The sequence below is a fragment of the Mytilus californianus genome, unplaced genomic scaffold (assembly GCF_021869535.1).
Source record: "Mytilus californianus isolate M0D057914Y unplaced genomic scaffold, xbMytCali1.0.p SCAF_4, whole genome shotgun sequence".
In the NCBI taxonomy this organism is placed as follows: domain Eukaryota; kingdom Metazoa; phylum Mollusca; class Bivalvia; order Mytilida; family Mytilidae; genus Mytilus; species Mytilus californianus.
In genome coordinates, this window is record NW_026262690.1 from 100,168,247 (window position 1) to 100,186,256 (window position 18,010).

The following is an 18,010-nucleotide window of genomic DNA, read 5'->3' on the forward strand; positions in this document are numbered from 1 at the left end:
CCACTTATGCATCAAAATTGAAAAAGCTTTGAAATGCTTATTTTGACCATATAATGCCAAAATGGGTAATTTTTGCAGAATTTCTATCAAATAAAAGTTTAAATCCTTTAGTTTCATGCTATCTGACAAATTGACACCATTAAATCATTCAGGGAAGTTGCCAAAGTACAAATTCTATATTTACTGATTTCGCCTCTTAGGTCGAGTACACAGTTATTTCGTAGTGCATTTCTTTTAGACAATAAATTAAAATAAAAAAAATCCCACCTGCGCTTTCTCAATAATATTTTTACAGTGTGTTGTACTACTTTTGGGACAAATTATATCAAAATTATAGAAAACTTCATCGGCTCTAACTCAAAATATGGACAATTCTATGTTAAGGGGGTCTTGAAATCTTTTGACAGCTTCCGAAGTGCTAATTTTTAACCTTTTTCAGCTGGACCAAATCACAACTTTACTTTACAAATCATGACCCAAATTTTTTTACAGTGTAATTTCATCCCCCTACTTGCTATTTGAGGCATAAAACATGAAGGAATACATTTGGAAGGGGTACTAAAAAAATTGGCAAGCAACACACTGTCCACACTAGGGACTTTATTCATGGACAACGAAAATCAAAGGACGATAACTGTGTACTCGGACCTAATAGGATAGAAAAATTTGACCAATCTTAATAAAACTTGGTATGACTAAAGCTTAATAAATTATGAGACTGCTGACAAAGTTTCATGGCAATAGGATATATATTATAGACAATATGATAAATTCTATATTCAACTTCGCGTGTTAAATTTTGACGTTTAAATTGAAAAATTTCAACTATCAACATTTGGGGCTTTAAAAATTAAAATATTGCAAAAAATTACATTTTAAAGGGCTTTATATATGACATATTATGTATTTAAAGCAATAGAATACTCATTTGATTTATCAGACTTATCACAATTATCTAAAAGTCAAATTTATATGAGCCTGTGCCAAAAAATGGAGGTTTTCCAATGAAGGGGGGCCTTACATGAAGATGTATTATTTTCCAGCAATTTTAAATTTGTGGAGTTTTTTGGTTATAAATAATCCTTACATATGTATTAAATGTACTTTAAATGGAAAGAAAAATTACAAATAGCATACCATATTAGTATAAAAGGGTCTTAAGCCAAGTAAGACTGAAAATAATTTAGGGTCAATTTAGGCCGTAGCACATATTTACATTTAAAAATGCATACTGAAGCTATAGGAAATAAAAATTTGTGTCTTTTTTATAATTTCTATACTCAGGTTACATGATACAATAAATCTGAGCATAAAGGGACTCTTGCATTCTACTTTTTTTGCAGACAGTATGGTCTGATACAAAGATTTTTCACTTTTTAGTGAAAAACTCGCATGCAATTTTAGCCTCAGCAGGCTTATATTTGAACCACTTGCTATTTAACATAAGAAAAGAAAGATACTATGTGAAATGAAACAGGTACAAAAGACATTGTGAAGTGCTTTAAATACAAATTTAGTGAAATCTTTATTATGGACTTCAACTTTTATGTACCTAGGTCCTCACATTTAACTTGATCCAAACAGGCCGTTACACGAGGGTCATTTATACAACACATTTTGCACATATTGTCTGAGATAATCTTATTTTCTGTAGATTCAGAGTTCACAAATGAGTAATACAACTGGGTTAAAGCATAGAAACACAAATATTGACACAGGAAAACCTGTCACATAGAAAGTAAGAATGCCACTTATGCATCAAAATTGAAAAAGCTTTGAAATGCTTATTTTGACCATATAATGCCAAAATGGGTAATTTTTGCAGAATTTCTATCAAATAAAAGTTTAAATCCTTTAGTTTCATGCTATCTGACAAATTGACACCATTAAATCATTCAGGGAAGTTGCCAAAGTACAGATTCTATATTTACTGATTTCGCCTCTTAGGTCGAGTACACAGTTATTTCGTAGTGCATTTCTTTTAGACAATAAATTAAAATAAAAAAAATCCCACCTGCGCTTTCTCAATAATATTTTTACAGTGTGTTGTACTACTTTTGGGACAAATTATATCAAAATTATAGAAAACTTCATCGGCTCTAACTCAAAATATGGACAATTCTATGTTAAGGGGGTCTTGAAATCTTTTGACAGCTTCCGAAGTGCTAATTTTTAACCTTTTTCAGCTGGACCAAATCACAACTTTACTTTACAAATCATGACCCAAATTTTTTTACAGTGTAATTTCATCCCCCTACTTGCTATTTGAGGCATAAAACATGAAGGAATACATTTGGAAGGGGTACTAAAAAAATTGGCAAGCAACACACTGTCCACACTAGGGACTTTATTCGTGGACAACGAAAATCAAAGGACGATAACTGTGTACTCGGACCTAATAGGATAGAAAAATTTGACCAATCTTGATAAAACTTGGTATGACTAAAGCTTAATAAATTATGAGACTGCTGACAAAGTTTCATGGCAATAAGATATATATTATAGACAATATGATAAATTCTATATTCAACTTCGCGTGTTAAATTTTGACGTTTAAATTGAAAAATTTCAACTATCAACATTTGGGGCTTTAAAAATTAAAATATTGCAAAAAATTACATTTTAAAGGGCTTTATATATGACATATTATGTATTTAAAGCAATAGAATACTCATTTGATTTATCAGACTTATCACAATTATCTAAAAGTCAAATTTATATGAGCCTGTGCCAAAAAATGGAGGTTTTCCAATGAAGGGGGCCTTACATGAAGATGTATTATTTTCCAGCAATTTTAAATTTGTGGAGTTTTTTGGTTATAAATAATCCTTACATATGTATTAAATGTACTTTAAATGGAAAGAAAAATTACAAATAGCATACCATATTAGTATAAAAGGGTCTTAAGCCAAGTAAGACTGAAAATAATTTAGGGTCAATTTAGGCCGTAGCACATATTTACATTTAAAAATGCATACTGAAGCTATAGGAAATAAAAATTTGTGTCTTTTTTATAATTTCTATACTCAGGTTACATGATACAATAAATCTGAGCATAAAGGGACTCTTGCATTCTACTTTTTTTGCAGACAGTATGGTCTGATACAAAGATTTTTCACTTTTTAGTGAAAAACTCGCATGCAATTTTAGCCTCAGCAGGCTTATATTTGAACCACTTGCTATTTAACATAAGAAAAGAAAGATACTATGTGAAATGAAACAGGTACAAAAGACATTGTGAAGTGCTTTTAATACAAATTTAGTGAAATCTTTATTATGGACTTCAACTTTTATGTACCTAGGTCCTCACATTTAACTTGATCCAAACAGGCCGTTACACGAGGGTCATTTATACAACACATTTTGCACATATTGTCTGAGATAATCTTATTTTCTGTAGATTCAGAGTTCACAAATGAGTAATACAACTGGGTTAAAGCATAGAAACACAAATATTGACACAGGAAAACCTGTCACATAGAAAGTCAGAATGCCACTTATGCATCAAAATTGAAAAAGCTTTGAAATGCTTATTTTGACCATATAATGCCAAAATGGGTAATTTTTGCAGAATTTCTATCAAATAAAAGTTTAAATCCTTTAGTTTCATGCTATCTGACAAATTGACACCATTAAATCATTCAGGGAAGTTGCCAAAGTACAGATTCTATATTTACTGATTTCGCCTCTTTAATAGGATAGAAAAATTTGACCAATCTTAATAAAACTTGGTATGACTAAAGCTTAATAAATTATGAGACTGCTGACAAAGTTTCATGGCAATAGGATATATATTATAGACAATATGATAAATTCTATATTCAACTTCGCGTGTTAAATTTTGACGTTTAAATTGAAAAATTTCAACTATCAACATTTGGGGCTTTAAAAATTAAAATATTGCAAAAAATTACATTTTAAAGGGCTTTATATATGACATATTATGTATTTAAAGCAATAGAATACTCATTTGATTTATCAGACTTATCACAATTATTTAAAAGTCAAATTTATATGAGCCTGTGCCAAAAAATGGAGGTTTTCCAATGAAGGGGGGCCTTACATGAAGATGTATTATTTTCCAGCAATTTTAAATTTGTGGAGTTTTTTGGTTATAAATAATCCTTACATATGTATTAAATGTACTTTAAATGGAAAGAAAAATTACAAATAGCATACCATATTAGTATAAAAGGGTCTTAAGCCAAGTAAGACTGAAAATAATTTAGGGTCAATTTAGGCCGTAGCACATATTTACATTTAAAAATGCATACTGAAGCTATAGGAAATAAAAATTTGTGTCTTTTTTATAATTTCTATACTCAGGTTACATGATACAATAAATCTGAGCATAAAGGGACTCTTGCATTCTACTTTTTTTGCAGACAGTATGGTCTGATACAAAGATTTTTCACTTTTTAGTGAAAAACTCGCATGCAATTTTAGCCTCAGCAGGCTTATATTTGAACCACTTGCTATTTAACATAAGAAAAGAAAGATACTATGTGAAATGAAACAGGTACAAAAGACATTGTGAAGTGCTTTTAATACAAATTTAGTGAAATCTTTATTATGAACTTCAACTTTTATGTACCTAGGTCCTCACATTTAACTTGATCCAAACAGGCCGTTACACGAGGGTCATTTATACAACACATTTTGCACATATTGTCTGAGATAATCTTATTTTCTGTAGATTCAGAGTTCACAAATGAGTAATACAACTGGGTTAAAGCATAGAAACACAAATATTGACACAGGAAAACCTGTCACATAGAAAGTCAGAATTTTATTGCCACTTATGCATCAAAATTGAAAAAGCTTTGAAATGCTTATTTTGACCATATAATGCCAAAATGGGTAATTTTTGCAGAATTTCTATCAAATAAAAGTTTAAATCCTTTAGTTTCATGCTATCTGACAAATTGACACCATTAAATCATTGTGTACTCGGACCTACTAAACTGTATGAAAAACTATCAAATTAATGGAAAACCAGTTGATCTGAATATGCTAAATAAATGCATTTATGACATGATTTCTGTAAACTTTCCGGCACAGAAAAATCATTCAAATTCAACCACGACAAATGAAAAATCATGTGAAAAAATTGAACTTTCGCAAGCTAAATCTATTACTTCTATTACATCTAATACATGTACAAATACTGAAAATAATAATATCCATGAAGATAATTCTGAGATTTCAACCGAAAATAATAGTAACATGGAAAACAAAGAAGATATACAAGAAATTCATTCCGATACAGGTACCGTAAGCCAACCATTACAGAATATTAATGAATTATTATAAGCACGTGAAAATATCACACAAGATGAAAACAGTGTCAAGCTTGTAAAAATTGAGCAAGACAAAAATTTTAGTCAAGTTCACAATAAAATACAAAGCCTCTCTGATAGAGTAAAAGATATACCAAGCCGTAGTCAGTGCATCGCCAAACACGTAACTCTTGAGATGGAAAAATCAAATGAAAATATAGAATATCGTAATTTTAATATTATTAACAACAGCAACACAGCCAGTACATCAAAGGCATTAGATCAATCTCAAACAAAAAGAAAAACCTTTCGAACATTCCCATACGATCGGAAAGATAAAACTTTAATAATAGGAAGTTCAATTATTAAAGGAATTGATGCCAGCAAAATTGGAAAAGATGTTGACATACGAACAAATAGAGGAGCAACAGTCCCAATTTTAACAGAAAAAAATAGAAAGTCTAATATTCAACATTATACAAGTATAATTTTAGTTGTTGGTGGAAATGATGCCTCGTCCAGAACACAACCAGAAGCCTTCAAAGAGAACTACGAGTTTATGATAAAAACTGTCAGATCTATAAACCCAAACATTGATATTGTCATATCAGAAATTTTTCCAAGACGGAACGTAAATAAAGATGTTTATAATACTATCTTACATGGGATTTCAACAGAACTTAACTTTAAAATCATCAAACAAACGGATGCATTTGTTTCCAGAGGCGGCGATCTTGTGTCTACTTACTATCACCGTGATGGCATACACCTTACTAATCAGGGTACAATTCAGCTACTTAGAAACATTAACAGGGTTGTAAACATCTTCATCCGCACAAATAGTTCTCAGTCCAATAATGAAAATAATGAACAGCATGGTAAAAGACAAAGCATTGTAAATACATTCAATGGTATCTGCTTTAATTGTGGCTTTTATGGTCATCATTATAAAGACTGTCACACATTTTAGGATAAAACTGATGTATTTCAATTTGTAGACAAATTCTCAAATCATAGTAAATCATTATTTCTTCATAACAATTTTGATATACTTCTCTATTTATGTCCAAATTGCAATACATCAAAATGTATATGTACTCAAAACTCTATGTCTGAAGCTGAAATTTTTAAAAACCAAAATTCCAGGGAAAATTGTCATACATCAGAAAACGGTATTTGCACTAATAGCTTTAGCTCAAAACCTAAAAGTGATAGAAACAAACATTATAAAAAAACCTGTCTTAATCTAAAATGTAAAGGTTTCAATGCTGTATGCCTTAATGTCAGACATATTTTATCCAAATTTGACGAGTTAAAGAATATAATTACTATAAACAACAAATATTTAGATTTATTTGGATTAGTTGAAACATTCTTACAACCTGATATTAACAATGAACAATGTAAAGTGCCAGGATACAAAATATTCAGAAAAGATCGCCAGAGTAAGGATGGTGGTGGTCTATTGGTTTATGTCAAAGATTCTATTGCAGTTAAAAAAAATCTGATTTATCAATAAACACATTAGAAACTTTATGGTTAGAGGTAGAATTTCCAAAATCTAAACCTTTCTTCATTTGTACTGTTTATAGACCACCAAATTCCCTCCAGTCCTGGATAGATCTTTTTGAGGAGGAATTTAACGCAGCTCTTTCAGAAAACAAAGAGATCATTTTAATGGGGGACTTTAATATTGACTTGATAAAAATTGAAAATAAAAAATGGATGAATTTCATAAACCATTTTAATCTTCAACAACAAATTTGCACTGCAACACGTATTTGTGACAAATCAGAAACTCTTATTGATCATATTTACACTACTAATCCTGAAAATATTGCTCATTGTCATGTTCCTTCATATGCTTTAAGTGAACACTACCCTGTATGCTTAAATAGAAAAATCAATATAAAGGTGAAGTTATTAACAAGCACGCACCAATGAAAACTAAAAGAGTAAAAACATTTAAACAAGCCGAATGGTTCAATGAAGAAATTAAAAATTCCATTCAATACAGAAATATGTATCATTCAAAAAAAGATTGGGTAAACTTTAAAAAGTGGCGTAATAAAACAACGTCGTTAATATTTAATGCAAAAAAGGAATATTATCAAAACGCTATATCTAGTTCCAAAAATAGTAAAGAACTTTGGAATCACATTAAAGAGTTAAATCCAAAAATGGATAATATTTTTCCACCTAAAATGCAGTATGAAAATCAAACTGTTTATAACCCCAAAGATATTGTTAATACACTAAATGTTCATTTTTCTTCCGTAGCTGAAAGTGGTTGTCATTTGTTGCTGTGTTACATATTCGTGTTTCGGTCTTTGTTTGTACATTATTAAAACCGTTATTTTCACTCGTTTGAATTAAATTATTAAACAGCTGTCATTTCGGGGACTCTCCCTCTGGTATCTTTCGTCCCTCTTTTATAGCTGACTATGCGCGGGCTTTTCTCATTATTGAGGGCATTATGATGACCTATAGTTGTTAATTTCTGTGTCATTTAGTCTCTTGGCAATCATAATACATATTCTTTTATATATATAGCGATGTCGTTATTACGACATAACTATGTCGTAATTACGACATAGTGATGTCGTAATTACGACTTGTTATGTCGAAATAACGACATAGCGATGTCGTTATAACGACATGTTATGTCGAAATTACGACATAGTGATGTCGTTATTACGACATGTTATGTCGTAATTACGACATAAATTTTTTTTTTTGAATGGCACTTATCGGCTTCCGTACAGTTATATGCATTCTTAAATAATAAAAAAATTGTTACATATCGCTCAGTCAGGTTTCAGGCAAGGTCATTCATGTCAAACAGCGCTGACTAAACTAATTGATGAATGGTTAAAATATTTAGACAATGGAGAAATAGTTGGTACTGTGTTTTTAGATTTCAGTAAGGCTTTTGACCTTATTAACCATGCCATACTTTTAGAAAAGTTAAAATTTTATCATATCGGAGAACAGTCGATAGATTGGATAAAATCATATTTGTCTGAGAGACAACAAGAAGTTCAATACGCTAACATTAAATCTGATAAATCGTTTGTAAAATATGGAGTGCCTCAAGGTTCTATTTTAGGTCCTCTGTTATTTTTAATTTATATAAATGATTTACCACTTCATGTTAAACAATCCGACATGGATTTATATGCTGATGATTCAACATTGCATTTTCATAATAAAAACATTGAAAAAATAAACAGCATATTGCAAAATGATTTAAATGCTATACAATCTTGGTGTAACAATAACAGTATGAAAATTAATGCACAAAAAAAAACAAAGTGTATGAAATTGGGTTCAAAACAAAAACTTACACAACTGTCAGAATTATGTATTACCGTCAATGAAACATGTATTGAAAATGTCCATTCTTTCAAATTACTTGGAATTGACATTGATGAAAATTTAAGCTGGGAGGATCATGTTGATCGTATATGCAAGATTATCTCATCTAAAATATCACTTTTGTTTAAAATTAAAGTATATTTGCCTATACACACAAGACAACTATTTTATAATGCATATATTCTACCATATATAGACTATTGTAGTTCAGTTTGGGGAAATTTATTACAAAATAGATTCAGATAGAATAAAAAAACTTCAAAAAAGAGTAGCAAGAATTATACTTGAATGCGATATTTCTGTTCCATCTAATTTTATGTTTTCATCTTTAAAATGGCTATCTTTTACAAAAAGAATAAAATACCAACAATCAAATGTATAAAATTGTAAATGGACTAACAACTGATTACTTAACAATGCTAAATATTAATGATGTGCAACACCACAACTTACGATCTGTCTCTAATAATGATCTATTTGTTCCAAGACCAAACACAAATTTTTATAAAAAATCTTTTCATTATTCTGCAACAAAGGTATGGAATAATTTACCACTCAAAATAAAAAATTGTCGAAATGTGGAATTATTTAAGAAACATTGCTATAATCATTTTCTTGAAAATTCTATGCAAGTCGAATAATTTGTTTTCTTTCTTTTATTGTAAGAATAAGAAAATTTAATCAAAACTTTACCAATTATTGCCATTTATTGCCATTTGTATGTTTGAATGATTGAATTGTGTATATACTAGTAATATATATTGTATTTTAATGTATGAATCGAATGTATGAATGTTAACTGTATACATGTATTTTGTTTGAGGGCCTCAATGAAAATTAGACTACTTCTAATTGAGTTACCCTCTTTAAAAAAAGAATTTATTATTATTATTATTATTATTATAACCATTCGTGACACATCTCTGTCATCCCTACTATCGTTCACTAAAGCATCGTCATTTGATCTTGATGGACCAGCAATAAGTTGTGATTCAGGTTGGATTGGTCTGTCCGACATCTCTACTGGATCAGGGTTCGTTTCTATCAGATCTCCTTCTGCCTCTACCTCAACCCTTACCCTTACGTAGATTTTGGTTGCATGACTGCGTTGTTTCCGAGAAACTCTACGTATCAACGAGAAATAAAAGGAATGATACAGTATTTATATGGAACACGATGTTGACGTTATTGCTGGGAGCGTAGTAAGATCGCGATATGAACGTGGTATGATCGTAGTATGGTCGTGGTAAGAGCGTGCTATAATCGCAGTAGAAGCGTGGTTAGATCGTGTTGCAATCGGATAAATCGTGGTATTGTCGTAGTGAGGACGTGATGAGCGTAGAAAGATCGTGATAATCGTAGTGAGGTCGCAGAATAAGCGTGATGAGAACGTGGTATAATCGTAGCGGGATCGTTGTAGAAGCGTAATGAGGACGTAGTAGCAACGCGATTGAAACGAAAATTTTCATTTTCATGCCGCTCATACTGCGAGCTCACCACGATCTGAAATTATTTTAGATCGCGGTGAGCGTGGTGCGATCGTGGTCTAGTCGGACTGTGGCTTAAGACATTCTATTATATCTTTTTCGAAATAAAAATATTCTTTTAAAAGTTTTCCAGGTTTGTAAAAAATAATAACTTTGGTTTTAGATAGATTGACCTCTAAACACCATTTTACAGTACAAAATTTGGATAAACCATCAAGTCGTTTTTGAAGACCTGCCTTTGAACTAGACAAAAAATAACAAGATCATCTGCATACATGAGGCAGTCAATTCAGCGGCCATTTATATCAACAGCATCTGGGGTTTCATGGGTTTCATAAAATGCATCCGGTAAATCATTTATAAAAATCTTGAAAAGGTTGGGATTCAAAATATCCCCTTGCTTTACTCCAATTTGGGAACAAAAATTAGGAATAATCACATTGTCTATTTTAACACATAATTCACTTTTATTGTACATATCTCTCAGGATTGCATGGAAATTACCACCTATATTATGTTTAATAGATAACTAATACTTTAAACCAGAATGAATTACTTTGGCTAACGCTTTTTTTTAAATCAACAAAGAAAGCATACAGTGTCACACCTTTCATACTTGTGTACTTATCCATTTATAGTTTTTAATACAAACATGTGATCCGATGTCCTACTTTTCCTTGAAAAACCAATCTGACATGGATTTATTATATTATTTGTTTTTAAATACTTATCTAGCCTTTTGGTTAGTATTGAATTGAACAGTTTTCCTATACACATATCAATTGCAATACCTCTGTAGTTTTCCGGTTTAGATGGACCCTCATGCTTTAAAAATTGGAAACATATATGCTGATGACCATTTTTTTTTTATATATTCCTGTAGAAAATACTTGATTAAAAAGTTTTTGAAATAATGGAGCCAAAATACTAGCACCTCTCTTCAATACTTCATTTGGGATGACATCTAAACCGACTGCCTTGTGATGTGATGTATGAACCAAAAAAATGATTAATAAATCCATACGAAATTCCAATGAGCAAACTATTTTTTCCATGATTTTGTAGTATAACGAAATCCGAGTTCTATATTTTAATTAGATTGAATTAATTATCGACACTTGAAAATGATATTTATTCAAAATGTGATTAAATCTTGATATGTTACAAATTCTTAGGGGAATTAGACAGTTCTGTGCGCTTTCCATTGGTCAACGCATTGATCATGGAAAAGTCGTCCGCTTGGTCAGCTTGGTCGGGTAATTTCCCCATAAAATTCAATTTTCATATTTTTTTCTCTCTCTCTCTCACTATCAAGTACATGTATTAATAGAAAAACACAGGATATTGGGTATCCATCCATGACGCAAAATCAATACATGTACTTCACAAAAAAACACACACACACACAAAGCAAAGGAACAGCGCTTGTATTGCTGATCTTCATCTCAATGTCAAGTAGTATCATGGCTGTCATGATGGCATTAAAAAAAGGTTATTTATTTAGATATGTCCTAATCCTAACATCTGATAATTATCAAGGAATATATATCTTCCTACTTTGATATAGTTGTATTGCCATTCGATTTTATTATTTATAGTAGGTCCCAAGTTAAAATCGGCTCTACACGTTTGGATGTACGCTGGATTACTATATATAACAATCGATTTTGCATGCGCCTGCGCAATGCGAATATTGAAAGTACAATACAATAAAAGTTGCAGGAGTTTTGTCACAGCAAGTGTCCTTTAAGGGTATAAAACTGTATAGAAAATTACTTAACTCTATTTCTCGAATAACACACAGCATTACACTGGAACTATTTGAATATTAAATATTGGTATTGGTGTTCTAGATGAATGTGTCCGGTGCCTACGCATGCCAATACGAATTTAGGGAATGGTCATTATTTATCAACTGAGGGGGTCGGTTCAAATTTTTCACATTAAAAGGTTTTGTTGGCAACCCCCCCATGATTCTTATGAACCACATAATGACCCCCCCCCGAGAACATAGTTTGAAAAGTTTGACCCCCCCCCCCCCCCACCAAACAAAAATCTCTATCCATTAACAGTAGGGAGAAGATAATAACTGCAAGCTACATAGTACACAGTTGCAAACATTGACACTATCCGTAACAGAATACGGCATAAAAAGATTTTCCTTGATTGCAGTACTCATTTTCTTTGATTTTGAACTGATATTTTATAATACAGTCTACACTATAGTTCTGTTATTTTATATAAGTAGCTTGAACTAATTAATTTGATAAAGATAATTTATTTTGTCTGGTTAGCAAACAAAAGTAAGTGATATTCTGTAAATATTATAATGCCTTGATGTTTCATCATGACCTTCCATATTCTTTGTTTTGAAGCTGATGCAACTGATTTTAGTAAACATTTTTCAGTTGTATTCTTTTTTGAGAAAACCCTGAGTATACAATAGAGTTTTTCTTCTTATTTTTTTTTTCGCTTTCGAATATGAATATCTGACACATGCAAGAAGAAAAATGGACAAAATAAGCATTTGAATGAAAAAAAAATAAATTGCATTTTAACTTGAACCTTCATCAACAGAATGAAGTCATATCTTAATACAGATTGTCCCTGGTTTTGAAACTGCTAATTCTTAAAAAGTTAAGCTTTTAAAGGCACAATTAGCCAAATTTGTTTATATACATTAGCATGTGCTCTTATAAATGAATGAAATGACGTAAAAAGAAAAAACAAAACAAAAAACAAAAAAAAAAAAACAGAAAATTCTTTGTTCCAATTTATTTGACTGCAACCTATAAAATTGTACAAATTTTATATTTATCCTTTCAATAATGATTTTCCCTCTATTATGAATAAATGTAAATTGACTGTCTGACACAGAAATATTTGTGAATGAAAAAACATAAAAAAAAAAGAGTAAACAATATGTCTCAATTCTTTTAATGCCTTTATTAAAATTTTGAAGTTTTATAAATGTTTTGTGGATTTTAATTTTCTCATCATATAGATATTTTTTTATTTCAATCCCACTCTTAGAAGTGCAACTGAAAATAGCTCATTACAAATATTACTGATTTTATGGTTCGTCCTTCCTTGATCAAATATGTACAAAAATGTACATGGTTTATTTGAGATAAAGAAATATATATGTAGGTTAATAATTATATGAACATTCAATATTTTATTTCAATGTGAAAAATGTTTTACAAAACCCCAGTGTGTGAATGCCATGCTGTCCAACAAGGGCCCTCGATTTGAACATTAAAAATTCTTATTATTATTCGATATCTTTGTTATAATTTCATAAAAAAAATTATACATATTTACAAATTATTTTAGAACGTACACACCTTTTACAGTCCTATATCTATCCTAAGAAATCACATCAAAATGATTTGAACACTTTAGAAAGTTGTAATTCACATGTTCAGAAACTTTTAAAACTCATTGTTTCCTGTGGTAAAAACTAGAGACAAATGTTTTATACAATTGTTAATCTTGAGATAAGTTGGATTGTAAACTTTCACATCCAATGGATAAAGGGTCAATATAATAGTTCAATGGGATAATGAACCATAACAGATGACTGTGATAAGGAGTGACCAGATTCACTACCCTTGAGAACTTAGCCATCCTGCTAGTGCTGTACATGATCAATGATTTAATAATGACAGAAATTATTTAAAAGATTGCACACTCACTTCAATATCGTCAACAATTCATATGCTTGTCAGACATAAAAACTTTCATTGTGTGACCCCCCCAGTCAAATAAAGTTTTTGATGGCAACCCCCCCAGCTGTATGATATTTTTGGTAATGACCCCCCTAAAATGAACCGACCCCCTCAGCTGATAAATAATGACTGTTCCCTTACAGTATAATTTGTGTTCCAGAAAATTTTATTTAATTAAAATTTACATTTATGGCATTTTACATTAGAACACCGTCATTTGTATTAAATTAAGCCTTTAAACTGAATTAGTATATTCAATATTTATAATTTATCCGGTTGTGTCCGCGTGTCCGGCTACAAAATGCATATCAACTAATGGTGTTTTGTGGTAATAAGCATTGTGTATAAGTTTCATAACATTTGGTTGAGGCAAACTAAAGTTAGAGAACGGAAACGAAAAATTCAACAATTTTTCCATTTGTAAAGGGGCATAACTCTAGAACGGGAAAAGTGACTCCACCAAAATTCAAACTTGACCTGGGTTTTGTGGTAATAAGCATTGTGTATAAGTTTCATAACATTTCGTTGAGGCAAACTAAAGTGAGAGAATGGAAATGAAAAATTCAGCAATATTTCCATTTGTAAAGGGGCATAACTCTAGAATGGTAAAAGTGACGCCACCAAAATTGAATCTAATCTGTGTTTTGTGGTAATAAGCATTGTGTATAAGTTTCATAACATTTGGTTGAGGCAAACTAAAGTAAGAGAACGGAAACTAATTTTGGGACGTACGTACAGACGGACAAGGGTAAAACTTAATGCCCCCTCCGCAACGGCGGGGGCATAAAAATAAAAATTTACCCTGATAAATTTTACCATCCCCTTTTCCTTTCTTTCTTACAAATTAAGCCTACTGTTTGTGTCATATATGTGCATATGTATGTAATCAGTACCTTCCAAAGATTTGATTTCCAGTAGTTAAAATGGTTAAATAAAATTTCTTTTTGGTGTATCCTTGGCAACAATCTGTTTTTAATAGATATAAAATATTGCAAAAAGGGGGGTAAAGATGTCACATATTTCCCCAAAAATTGGCCAAAAGTAGATAAAAATGAATTTTATTGCACAATAACTTTCATATTTGAAAAATATACCATGGGCAAAATGCGAAACTACACTCCTAACTGTGTGTTGCTACCAAAGTCTCTGATTTGATTTTGGCATGAATTTGAAAGTCAATTTTAAAAAAGATTAAAAAAAAGGTAATGAAATTGTTTATTAAAAAAGGTAAAATATCTCATTTAAAATTTTGATAAAACAATAAAATATCCCCATTTAAAATTTTGTAAAACAATGTCAAATATAAACTAATAATACATCCCCAATTATTTGTTTTTAAAACAGTAAAAAAACTTTTAAAATTTTGATACAACAATAAAATGATCATTTAAAACTTTGATAAAACAATAAAATGACCCATTTAAAATTTCAATAAAAACATTAAAATTTTGATAAAAAAGGTAAAATATCCCATTTAAGTACAACATCCCCTATTAAAATTTGGGTAAAAACAGTAAAATATCCCATTTAAAATTTCGATAAAAACAGTCAAACATCCCCAATTAAAATTTTGATAAAAAAGGTAATATCCCATTTGAAAAATGGATAAAAACAACAAAATATCCCCAGTTAAAAATTTAATACAAGAGGCTGTCAGAGTGATAGCAAACCGGATTTTCCTACAGATGTCGAACCCTGAACAGTTGAGCAAGTATGGACACTACATTTAAGCTTAAAACAGCTCTGAATTTGGATTGTGATTGAATATTTGACACAGCATAGGTTTGTGACACAAAATGAATGTGGTCAAAGAACTGAAATATTTGAAATTGTACATTTAAATACCTATTATGGTCCAATATCCAAAATCTAAGTACATATTATAATCAGCATATCAAAGAACCCCAAGAATTCAATTTTTGATGAAATCAAACAAAAGTTTAATTTAGGACCCTTTGGACCTCAATGTGGACCAATTTGATAAAGGAGCCCACAATCCAAAATCTCTCAATACATGGTTAGATTCAGCATTTCAAAGAACCTCTTAAATTCAATTTTTGTTGAATCAAAGTTTAATTTTGGACCCTGATTTGGACTTGAAAACTGGGCCCAAAAATCTAATATTTAAATACAGGTTTAGATTCAGCATTCGAAAGAACCCTATATATATTTAATTTAAGTTGAAATGAAACACAATTTAATTTTATTCGTATATTTTCTGTGCAAAGGGAAATAACTCAAACTAGATAAATAGATATGATTATAATCAATAAACCAGTGAAGTGATGACTAAGTTCTATAAAATTAGATATGATGTAGTTTTTCAAAATATAACAAGCATTCTGTGAGTATTGCATGGCAATACATAGTCCCCTACCAGTTACAAATTCATTGTAATGGAACGAAATTCTAACTTGATCTATAACTTGTCATGGTGTAAACTACATAAAAATATCAAGTCAAAATCTTCAAGCATGACAAAAAAACCTGTTGAAAACTGATTATTTAAGTGAATTTTCTATGTCCAAAGACCATAACTCTGCACAAAATTATCAGACTGGAACAAAATTCCAACTTGATCTGTAACTTGTCATGATAAAACTATATACTAATTATCAAATCAGTATCTTCAAGAATGACAAACAAACCTACCACTAAATTCTTCAAACAATTTACCAAAGAAAATGATAAAAATCCAAAATGTAATTTGTCTTTTAAAAAATGAGTTATTTCCCTTTGAACAGAAATCTACTAATTAATAAGTATTTCATCAAAAATTTAATTCTAGGGAAAGGGCTTTAACTGAACAAAGAGAAAAGCTAAAATCGTGAAAATTAAACTTGACCTGTAACTTGTCATGATAAATCAATAAACCAAATATCAAATCAATATCTTCAAGCACGAAGAAAAAAAGTCTGGAAAACTGATTTGCCGGACTGACAGGTGGACAGACAGACAGACAGACGGAGTGCAAACCTAAAGTCCCCTTCGACTTCGTCGGTAGGGGACTAATAACAACAATCAGTGATGACTAAGTTCTCTAAAATTAGATATGATTTAACAATCAAACATTGTTAAAATCAGCATATCAAAGAACCCAAGAATTCAATTGTTGATTAAACAAAAGTTTAATTTAGGACCCTTTGTACCTCGATGTGGTATTATCTAACTTATAATGAAAATAAATACAGGTTTAGATTCAGCATTTCAAAGAACCCTATATATATTCAATTTATGTTGAAATCAAACACAGTTTAATTTTGGACCCCGATTTGGACCAACTTGAAAACTGGGCCCAAAATCAGAAATCTAAATTTATATTTATTAATAGACAATATAAGCTAAGTTTTGAAAGGAGTTCACCTAATCAAAAAAATATATATATATAATTCAGAAAATTAGTTTTTACAGAATAACAAACAATTTACAATTTACCACAGAAAAGAAAAAAAAAAATATTTATCAATAATACAATGTCTTTTAAAAATCTATAAAACTTATCTGTAATTATCTTCAAAATGTCTAATAATGAACAGTAAATTTCTAACTATATTTACTCCTATATAGCTTTTAATCATCAACACTTAGAAAACAGAAAATTTTCAAATAAATCTGTCACTCAAGATGAGACATTAACCATATGTTAAGTGGTTTATTCCCGATTGTCCCACATTTTAAAATTTAAGAGTTCTGATTGTCCCACATGAAAAGTTCTGATTGTCCCACATTATTTTCATATTTTAAATGTTCTTAAATAAACAATGTAATTGTTGTTTATTTTGCAATATCAAATTAAAATTATTTATTGCATGAGCATACTACATGTAGTTGTTGATATCAATTTTGTAAATGTAATTATGAATTGTTGAATAAATCATCAGTTAAAAGGAACTTTTGATTAAACAATATAAAATATATGTAATGAACGATATCTATAATGTTAGGTTATTTATAAATTAAATATCAATATTTTTTTTTTTAATTTTAAAGTTGTTATTTAAATTTTAAACATATGGACGCAATTTTGTCTTCTTTTCACATATATGAGCGCTCAGACTAAAAGGTCTAGAGATTGATTTAGAAAAAACAAACATTTACAATCAAAATGTTACATAAGCATAAGCTATTTTGTTAC